Consider the following 9,770-nt stretch of genomic DNA (forward strand, 5'->3'; position numbering starts at 1 on the left):
GGTCACTTATTATTTTTCCTTTTTTTTCCCCTCCCCTCCTGTATTAAAACACAACAGCTGAGCAACGTAAGGAGCGTGGGTAGGGTGAGCTGGATGGGCAACAAGAAGGGATATGGAGAGCCAGCTGAATTTGTATGGGATTGCCCAACTTCCCTCCTGCCCCCTTCACGTGGAGTTTGCATCAGCCTTAAAGTCTGTGGTTGTGTTTGTTGGACAACCAAAGCAAGGCTGGAAGCTCAGCTGCATGTCTTTAGCTGAAAAGTTAGTGCACAGGATTGCCAGCTTCTGTCAAACGTGTCCTAGAGGTGGGCAAAACTCTTCATGGGCGCAGAGCAGGAATGAGAGGGAAAGGGGAATTAGGAGTGTAGGAGTGGGACAAAGATGCCTCAGAAGCTCTGGGCCCTGTGGGAGAGCACAAGGGAGCTGGTGGGACAGGAGACTGTAGACAAAGCACTGTAACTGAGCAGGGGGAGGAATATCACCCAGCAGGAAGGAGATGGCATGGCAGCAGGCTGCTGCATGCACTTGGTGTGGAGAAAGCGATGGCTTTCCTGGAGAATGTCGGGGTTATCCTTGCTGCCAACAGAAAGTTCACGCTGAGGAAGAAAGGTTGTGGTACAGCTGCATGCAGGCAGCAACCTGCCACAGCCACATCCTACAGCCTGCGCCTCTCTGGGTGTTTTTTTGGGGAGTAGCAGAACGTTTTCAGCCTTGCTTTACATTAGCAACAAAGAACATAGAGCATGAAGGACTTGGAGCAAGCATCAATGCCAGCGAACAGCGTATCCCTGACTGTGCTGGGAGCTTTGGACCAGCTTGGGAAAGTTTGTGGGGATCTGGATGGCCACGGGATGGCGTCTCGTAGCTTGCAAAGCACAGGACAGTGTTTCGTGAGCGGTGGTAATAGTGCCTGAAGTGCTCTGAACTGCACTCAACCTGCAGCTTCTGTTGCTAGAAGCTTCTAATGTTTTCTTGCTTTTCACTCACAACGTAACCTCTTCCTTCAGAGTCAACACTAATTTTCCAGAGTGAGGGTTTGGACTTCTTCGTGCTAATAACCTTAAAGCTGATTTAAAAATGGTTCTCTGTGGCTGTAAGGATAACGCAATCCCGTGCTAGAGGGAAATTGGATCAAATTTACTGACAACCTGAAATGAATGAGTAGGCCCTGCTCACAGCAAGAGAGCTTTCCTAGGAGTACACTGCACATTGGCTGTTTTCCTGGCCCTGTGGAGCCTTTCAGGAGCCTGCTGTGGCACATTTGAGTTGGGTTTAGGGGATTGCAGTGTACAAGTTAAGTTTTTTCCCAAGTGCTGATGCTGCAATGTTCCCATCAGACCGCATGCAGGAAGCATCTTCCTATTCTTTCTCCTAGTGGGCACACACAGACCTGGATCTTGGAGAATATACAGCAGCTTCAGCTCTGTAATCTGCAGCACACAGGGAATGTCTGCCTGCATGGAGAGCCTCCAGCCATGGAGCTGTACACTGCTGCCCTGTCCAGGTGAGTGCTCAAGTAAGGCTGGCCAGAATGCGTCTGCTGCTGCTTTTGACAGAGATTTGGTTATTTACTGAAAACCAAAGTGTAAAATGGGGCAGCACCAGCTCTGGGCTGTGTGTGAGGGCTGCCTGCAGGGTCACAGTGTGGGCTGGGACGGTCCATCTGCTGCCTTCCAGCTCTGTGACCTTATCCAGTCTGGAAAGGAGGTGGGGGGAAGTGGGGGAGCCTCATGATCTTCACAAAGGGCTTTGAGATCCCTCCACAGCAAGTGCTGTGCTGGGGCTGAGTACTATCAGCACTGCTGCTGCTGGGAATTCTGGTTTGGCCCCTGGATCAGTGACTGGCCTTGTTGTGCCTGTGCTGCACGAAGTTTTGACTGGAGCTGGGAGCGGTTTCTCTGCTCTTTCATAGTTTGCCTTCTCCTTCGCACGTCTCCAGCAGGAAGTGCAGATTCAGCAGGCATTGTATGCCTCAGCAGCCTGCCAGCTGCCTTGCTGAAGCTAATTCACAATTCAAGTCACTCCTGATAAGTTTGCAAACAATGTGCAGTGATTTCTGAGCTAGATAGCAGCTGAGCTGAACTCCTCCACTTCCAGCCTGTCAGTTGGACAAAGCTCTGCACTTACTTTGTAAAGCTCATGGGTGAAATGTGGCCTCAATATTTTGTGCTTCTGTGATGTTTCATAAAGTTCTTATTTGTTTAGGAGTAGCTTTGAGTGTCATCATTATAATTGAAACCCTCAAATGAGTGTGTGGAGACACAGAGAGGGTATATGGTTAGTGTTGGTTGAATATGAGTCAGAAATTGAACCCAGGCAGTTTAGTTCTTTGATCATTGGATAATTGTGTTGTCCCCTCTATAACACACTGGAAGAGCCTGGGAATTTCACTGGGAATAACTCCAGTGAAAACATGAGCAACATTTTTTTCTTCAGCTAACTTCATGTGGCAGCCACTGGAAGTGTGCTCTGAGGAACTGGCCCAGAGGAAGCATCTCTGCACTTGTAGCTCATCAGCCCTGGCAGGAAACAGCAGGTCAAAGTTAGAAGGAACTTACTTAAAAGCTAATGAGTGAGTGGTGCAGCAAGCACTGCAAGAAAGCAGGGCTCAGCTCAGCAGGGGAGCTTGGGGTTCTCTGTCTCCATCCTTATTCCACTTCCTCTCTTCTTGTTCACATCTGTTTAACCAGAGAGATGCCAAGGTGATGATCTATGAGATGAGAATTTGTAGGTGAGACTGTGCCCTCTCCTGATCTGAGCACAGCTTCCTCTGGAAAATTGGGCTGGTGCAGAAAACACACTGTTTAATCTTACTCAGTATGTTTTTATGAAATGAAATTAAATCCTCATGACTCTGTATTTCAGCTTGGCAGATACTGGGTTTTTCAGACATGTAAGGTCAGTAGTCACAAGTGTAGCAGCCTAGAACTGCAGGGTTTGACCATTCTGTGCAAAAATCGGTACAATACAGTGGCAGAAACAGGAACATATATTGCTTCTGCCAGATGACAGCAGAGTGTTTTTCCTAGGTAGGCTTTGGGAAGCCCTCCTTGGTGCACAAGGCCACATCACAAGCAGACTTACATTTTGGAGTGAATTTGTCTCTGTGCCATGAGTTGGGTCGGGGTTTTTTTTACACCTCCTTTAGTATTGGGATTGAAAATTCAAGTTGGAGAAACGTGAAAGCAATTGGGCCTAATCCATTCCTGTTGTTACTCTTTTTGTTTTCGCTGGAGTTACTCCAAGGCTGAATTCAGCATATGATGAACAACTTGTTCTCAAAAGCTGGAACTTAGGGGAGAAGGTTTTAGAGATGATCACACAACTCTGGGGCTCCTTCTCAAACAGCTGAAGCTCCCGCAAGAGGGATGATATTTGGTGAGTTCAGGTTATTGAATTTAGTACAAGATTCTAGTAATAAGCCCTCTAGTCCTAATAAGACATTATTATCCCTTAGAAGAATTACTTGAATAAAACCCAACTGCTTGCTTAGATTAGATGGAAAAATCCTGTTGATGTCATTTACCAGCCAGCTGCACAGATACCAACCTTGAGCAAACACAAATGGTTCTGAGCCTGGTAATCCTCGTCCTGCTCCCTTTCCTCTCACCTTTTCTGGGACCAGCCCCTTCAGGGTTGCTGCCTGTGAAATGTTCACTGCTCTTCATGCACTGAACATCTCAGCTGCAGGGAAGTCTCCAAAGAGGTTACAAGCCCTAATTCTGTCTTGGTTAGATGGAAAAAGGAGGGTGCTATGGAGAAGCTGAGTGTTACCAGCTGAGGACCAGGTGCAGTTTATTGGAGTTTGGGGGTTTTTTTGGTTTGCTTTTTTTTTGGGGGGGGGGATCAAGGATATTGCTGTTAAGAACTAAGATGAAACTCCTTACAAATTTGCAAGATGAACCAGTCCTCACCGCTGGTTAATTCCTCCTGTGTTCCTGTGAGCTGTTGGAGGGGTCATGGCAGAGGCAATATCCCCATGGTAAAATTGAGCTTTTCCTTCTTGGAGAAATAACCATTACTGTCTCTCTGGCTCACTCTGTTTCATTTACTTTCTAAACAACTTAGATCACAAAGGGCTCCAGGAGGAGTGCAGCTCTTCCAAAGAAAAGGCCTGGATGACTTTCTCCAATTTAAGAGAGTCTTGTGAAAGTTGTGCTTTCTGCCTTTGCCCAGAGAAGAGGATTTATAACAGATGCTTCTGCAGCCTTCACTGTGTGTGATTTGGAAGGTGGAGGATACACCAATCTTTCTGTGCTTGGGAGGCCAGGACAGCCTTCTGCTGAGCAACACAAGTCCTGGCTGACTAATAGAAAATCCCAGAGCCCAGCTGACACAGAGATCCCCTTCTTGCACAAGCTCTGGTGTGTTGGAGCACAACTCCTCAGCAGCTTTGCTCAGGCAGTTTCCAGTGCCACAGCCATGGTATGTCCTTGGTCTTGCTGAGGTTGAGCACTTCTCTGTTACCCTTTGGTTTTCACCTTCTTCCTCCTCTACTTCTGACACAGGGCGGGGGATGCCAGCTGATCTCCCTGCTGCTTCTCCTTCCAGTCTGTCTCTATTTTCAGTGATCCAAGCTGCAGTTTGTACCCCCACAGCCCTGACTAACAAGGATGGTACAGAACATGCTAAGGATAGAAACAGGAAGGGCCATTTATAGTGCTTATTACGCTTAATTAGGACTAGAGGAAGTGCTTCCTTAATGCCTCAGCTGATGCACAGAGCAAAATACTTTCTTCAGCAGTTAGATATTTAGGAAGTGGCAAGGAAGAACCCCTCACTTTTAAAACCAAAATAAAACAACTTCCACTGTTACTTGTCTTGACCTATTTCTCTCCACAGCAGAAAATGCATCACTAATAAGCTTGTCAGAGTAATGGTCAATGAGATGCTGTTTTGCTTATATCTGAGGAGATTATAGGGAGAAGGCAGAAAATTTGATGTATTCTACACAGTTACTGACCCCAAGGCCAGTGGAGCAAACACCAGGTAGCCAAGAAAAGCAGAAAGAATAGTTAACATCTTACAAACCACAGTGCAGAGGGATTATCACACCAAATTTTGGTTAAAGTTCACATGGCAAAGAGGATCTTTGTCTTCTAGCAGCTCCTACTGTTTGTGCACCATGCTGCTCCAAGACATAACCACTTCCCCAACTTTACTTGGTCATCAAGAGGGCTGTAATTTGGACCAAGGCTTCAATATTAAACCAAGCACATTTTTGCCCAGCTTAAGCCCAGGGCAGGACGGGGTGGATTTTTCCTTCCATGGCTGTAGTTCTGCAGGGCACACAAATATAAATGTCTGGACACACATATAAATGTCTGGACTTATACAATACGATAGGAATTTGACAGAGTTCAAAGGTGGGATGTGGTCAGACTCCTTGTGTGCAAACCTTGCCTCCTCTGAGAGTTCAACACCAGGTAAGACTGTAGGCTTGTGCCTCCTGCCCTGCTGAGCTCTTATTTTGTCTCCTGTTTGAGCCTTCGCTTCACTTCCCTTCAAGCATTTGGCTCTAGGAGTTGATGCCTCTCATCTTTCACTTTGAAACTACCTGTTCCTACTAGCTATTGAGTCACATGGGAATTGCAGATCCTAACAGTTTGGAAGCTAGAAGATATAAAAAAAAATAAAGCCTTAAAAAACTGTATTGTCTTAATTCCTGGAGGAGGTGGATTGTAACTCAGGTCCTTGAATACTCTGATTAGGTGCTCAGCCCATTTCCCTTGTAAGCTAAAATTTTATTTATTTTGCTGTATGAAATATTTGCCCAAGGACTTTCTTCTATCCCCAGGTTAGTAGTAATGCTTGTGGAAAAAGACTGACTGCTTCTTAAAAGACTATCAAGTCTGGGTGGAGGACACAGACAAGCAGGCTGGTGTGGGGAATTGGTAGGGGTGTTTTGGATGAATTATTACATGACCTCGCAGAGTAATCATTTGATTCAAGCATGAACTTTCCTGAAGCAGGGAATTTTGGGCTCTGGGTTCAGCTGTGAGAGTTGAATATGGCTTTCCAGATGGGCATCCAGACTTCTTGAAGAAAACCCCAGTTCAGTCTTGGCCATCAAGGCACTGGATTTCTTCCTTGATGCTCCCCCAGAGCTCCATAGTCTGTGTCCCAGAGAGGCTGTGACTTATTCAGGGGCTGTTGGTCAGACCTGACTGCAGAGGCCACTGAACCTGAGAGCATCAAGGGTCATGTCAGGGCCAGGCCCTGGCAAGTGCTGCGGATTTTACGTTTTTTTGTTCCCTTGAATTTTGCTGTAGTGCATGGCCATACCTCAGGACTTCCAAGGGCTGCTTCCCTAAACTCCCCAGCAGGATTACTGCTGCTGGAAATCATGAGAGCTTGGACTAGCTATCAACTTTATCAGGAAAGCTTCTTTCCGGCCAAGCCAGTAAGAGCTTTGCTAAGCGGGAATCTTGGGTTGAAGCTGCTCTTCTCATATTTCACAGATGGCCTCAATGAATGATTTACTAGGAGAGTAAAAGATTAGCCAGATTCCTCCAAGTGCATCTCAAGTCATATAAAGCACTTGGTTTTATTGGAGCCTGGGCAATTCCTAATTCTTTAGCCTTGTTAGACTGTTTTACAGTGACTAATTGCCCCGTGCTCCCTCCCTGGGAATCAGGTGTCTCCTGGGGAGGGATCCACACTCCTCACACGAGCCTCACCCATGCCCTGGAACAACCATGCCAGTGAAGGCTGCTGCACATGGGCAGGTACCCAAAGGCCTTGAGACATGATGTCTCCAGCTGTATTTTACTGGAGAGGCTTGTGTCCTTCTGGGAGAGAGATGGTAAAGGGAATTCTTAATATATGCAATGAGATGTTCCCATAAAATTATCAAAAGCTTTGCAGAATCTTCCTGTGGAGAAAACCATCACTACAGAGTTCAAGTGAACAGTGGTTTGGGAAGGGCAAAACCTCTTGCTTTAATATTTTAACTTGTCTCCAAGGCTTGGATGAGCTCTTCTGGGGGAAGGAGATTACCCCATGTTTGCCTGTTACAGAGTTTCTCACATTTTTCTCCTTTACACTAGGCAACCAGAACTCTGTGTCTGTCTCTCTGTGGCAATTTCTATGGAGTCTGGCTGTTTTAAAAGACTGCAGTACTGATTTAAGCATCCAGATTGGAAAAGCAAGGTTTAAAGTGGACATACTTTTTCCTTTAGAGTGAGACTTGTTAAAGATCTTTGTTAAATTATTTACAAGGGGTCTCACAAGATGAACAGATCTTTGCATGTAATCATTTATATGACTTCTATTGTGCTTTTCTCCCCTGCCACTAAATCAAAACACAATCATGAGATCACCAAAGGGTTTGCAGGGAGGGTTGGCCTGTTGCTATTGATATATGAAGTGTACATGCCAGAAAGTCTAAAGCAGTATTGGCACGTGCTGATCTCCTGTGAACAGTCTTTGATTTACAGCCGTCAGAGATGAGAGCTCTGGGGCTCACTGGGGGAACCAGCCCCTAGCAGAAATGCTTAAAATACTCAGAATTTAGCCAACAGGCTAAGAAAAGAGGGATTCGTATCTTCCTTTCTCTCTGCTGTGATCTTCTCTCATACAACACCTAAAGTTACGCAAGACACAGGGATGAGAAGAATGTCTTTGTCCCCAAGACATTCCAAGGTTTTTGAAGATCCTCAGTCTGCCCCAGAAGTACAAGGATAATAAAATTTTCTACTTTTCTGATTTTTGCATCACCCTTTGGACAGAAAAATTGGGGCTGAACCTACACCCTGGCAGTTCCTCTTAGTTGAACCTGTGGCATAAAGGAGTCCCCTTGATTAAAGCTCCCCCACTACAGTTCTTCAAGGCTAAAATTTTGGCGCAAGTTATAGCAGGGTGAGGGAAGAGTTACATAAAGTACAAAATTCTGTCTTCTTCTCAGTGAAGGTAGAAATAAAACATTTATGAACATTTCTGGGACAGAACTTTATCTACCACCAGTTGTGTCTTGTATAAATGAGTTGTGCATTGGCATTTGTTGCACAATTTTTCAGGCCTATCAGTCAGAAGAGCAGACCTTCATTTTGAGATGAATGTGTCCTCCCCATGATCCGACTGGCCTGTAGGAGCAGAATATTAACACCAAACATAATTTTAAAAGTAAATGGCATCCTTTGATGTTTAAATATAAAAAAGGACAGCCTGTGTTTCTGAGGGCAACACCAAATCTCAAGGGATTATTCACCATGGCAAATTTTTGAGGATATTAAGTCACTCACACAGATTTTATCCACAGGCTGCCATGCCAGGGGAATCCCTGGGGTTGCTTGAATGTGATCTCCCACCAGTGACCATCGAAGGTCGTGGAGCCCTGCAAGTCCTCATCAAAGACTGAGACTCCACTTCTCATTGCCAAGCAGGTGGGGTTGTTGATCATGCTTTGAAAAGGCACTGTCAAAAGATGGAGAAATTAACAGGAAGAATTGAAAGTTGTGAGAAAACACTGTGAAAATAGTGAATTTCCTTGATTTTTGAATCTCTCTCTTGTTATTTTCAGATGTAAGATCATTGTGCCAGATGTACCAAATGAACACCTGGGACCCTGACGTTGTACTCAGAAAAGGCGCCGGGCCGTGATTCCAGCCTTTTGCTGTGCATCCCACCATGTTTGCATGTCTGGAAGCCTCTGTCAGCAATGGTGGGACAGCTCTGCAATACATTGCTAGAAAACATTCCTTTTGCAATGCTGTCTTGCTTTTTAGTCTGTTCCTCCTGTTATTCTATTCCTCCTGTCACTGCCAACGCAGCAGTGGACCTGCTCCTACAGAAGGGGCTGTTCTTCATGTGCCTGCCTTTGTCCATGCACACATTGAAGATACCCCTTTCTGAAGGCAAACAGGAATTGGAAAAAACAATAAGCTAAAAATTGAATAAAAATGTATTTATGACATTACTTAAAATGTCTGTTTCTCACCATTTTGTGAGGATCCCATCTGACACCGGCATGAGGGCAATTACTTGGGAGCAGAGAGGCAGGGATAAGAAAGGAAACAGCTGTGATCCCTTTTTGGAGTGTTTGCTCTTATTCATCCCCTTAGATGTATCCCAATGTAAATAACCTTTCAGATCTCTTTACAGTGATTGCTAAGTGGGACTGAGGAGAAGGTATTCTGTACTGTAATAATTTCTGTCCTTTCTCTTCATTTTTCTGCTTAGTCATAGAGAGGAAATGTGGCTGGTTGTTAATTTGAAAGCATTTGTAGTGGTGATGGCATAATAGATATGAAAGTTCACAGGACTCTGATAACTGCCAGTGTATTGAGGCTTTCAGATGAAAAAATGAAAGCTGCCTGTAAAGGATTCCCATTTGTCATGGAAACCCCACAACACCATAGGACAGCTGCTTGCCTGGGATCTGTATCTCATATGTAAGGAACCAGAACAGACATGTGCTCTATTGTACAAAAGGTACAACCCCACAGAGACAGGTAAATCATTCTTTATAAGGGAAAAACATCATTTAAAATTAACGCTTTCTGTAAATGATGATTTTCAGGGCTTGCTTGCTATCCAACATAATTAAAAATATGGCTTAAAATACATAAGTTATGGTCTTTTATATTCTAATGCCCTAGCAACCTCCTCTGGAGATGGATTTGGTGCTGCTGCAAGTGTGGCTGGAGAGCTGGTGGGGTCTGGTTTGGCAAGGAGCTCTCCTGTAGCTGAGCAAAAGGTGGTGTAGTGGTTTGGTCTAAAATACTCATTGCTGTTTGTCTTCTGTGAGATAAGAATTAGGAGAAATGCAA

The 9,770-nt window shown here is 45.0% G+C and overlaps 1 long non-coding RNA gene across 1 annotated transcript; it reads left to right on the plus strand.

Moving 5' to 3' along the window:
• The first annotated feature begins 1,085 nt into the window (after positions 1-1,085).
• On the plus strand, positions 1,086-9,514 carry LOC138110205 (uncharacterized). The gene is made up of 3 exons (XR_011150824.1): positions 1,086-1,504; positions 8,261-8,384; positions 8,522-9,514. It is a non-coding gene; the product is annotated as an uncharacterized lncRNA (long non-coding RNA).
• The last annotated feature ends 256 nt before the right edge of the window (positions 9,515-9,770 follow it).

The sequence above is a fragment of the Aphelocoma coerulescens genome, chromosome 4A (genome assembly GCF_041296385.1).
Source record: "Aphelocoma coerulescens isolate FSJ_1873_10779 chromosome 4A, UR_Acoe_1.0, whole genome shotgun sequence".
Lineage (NCBI taxonomy): Eukaryota > Metazoa > Chordata > Aves > Passeriformes > Corvidae > Aphelocoma > Aphelocoma coerulescens.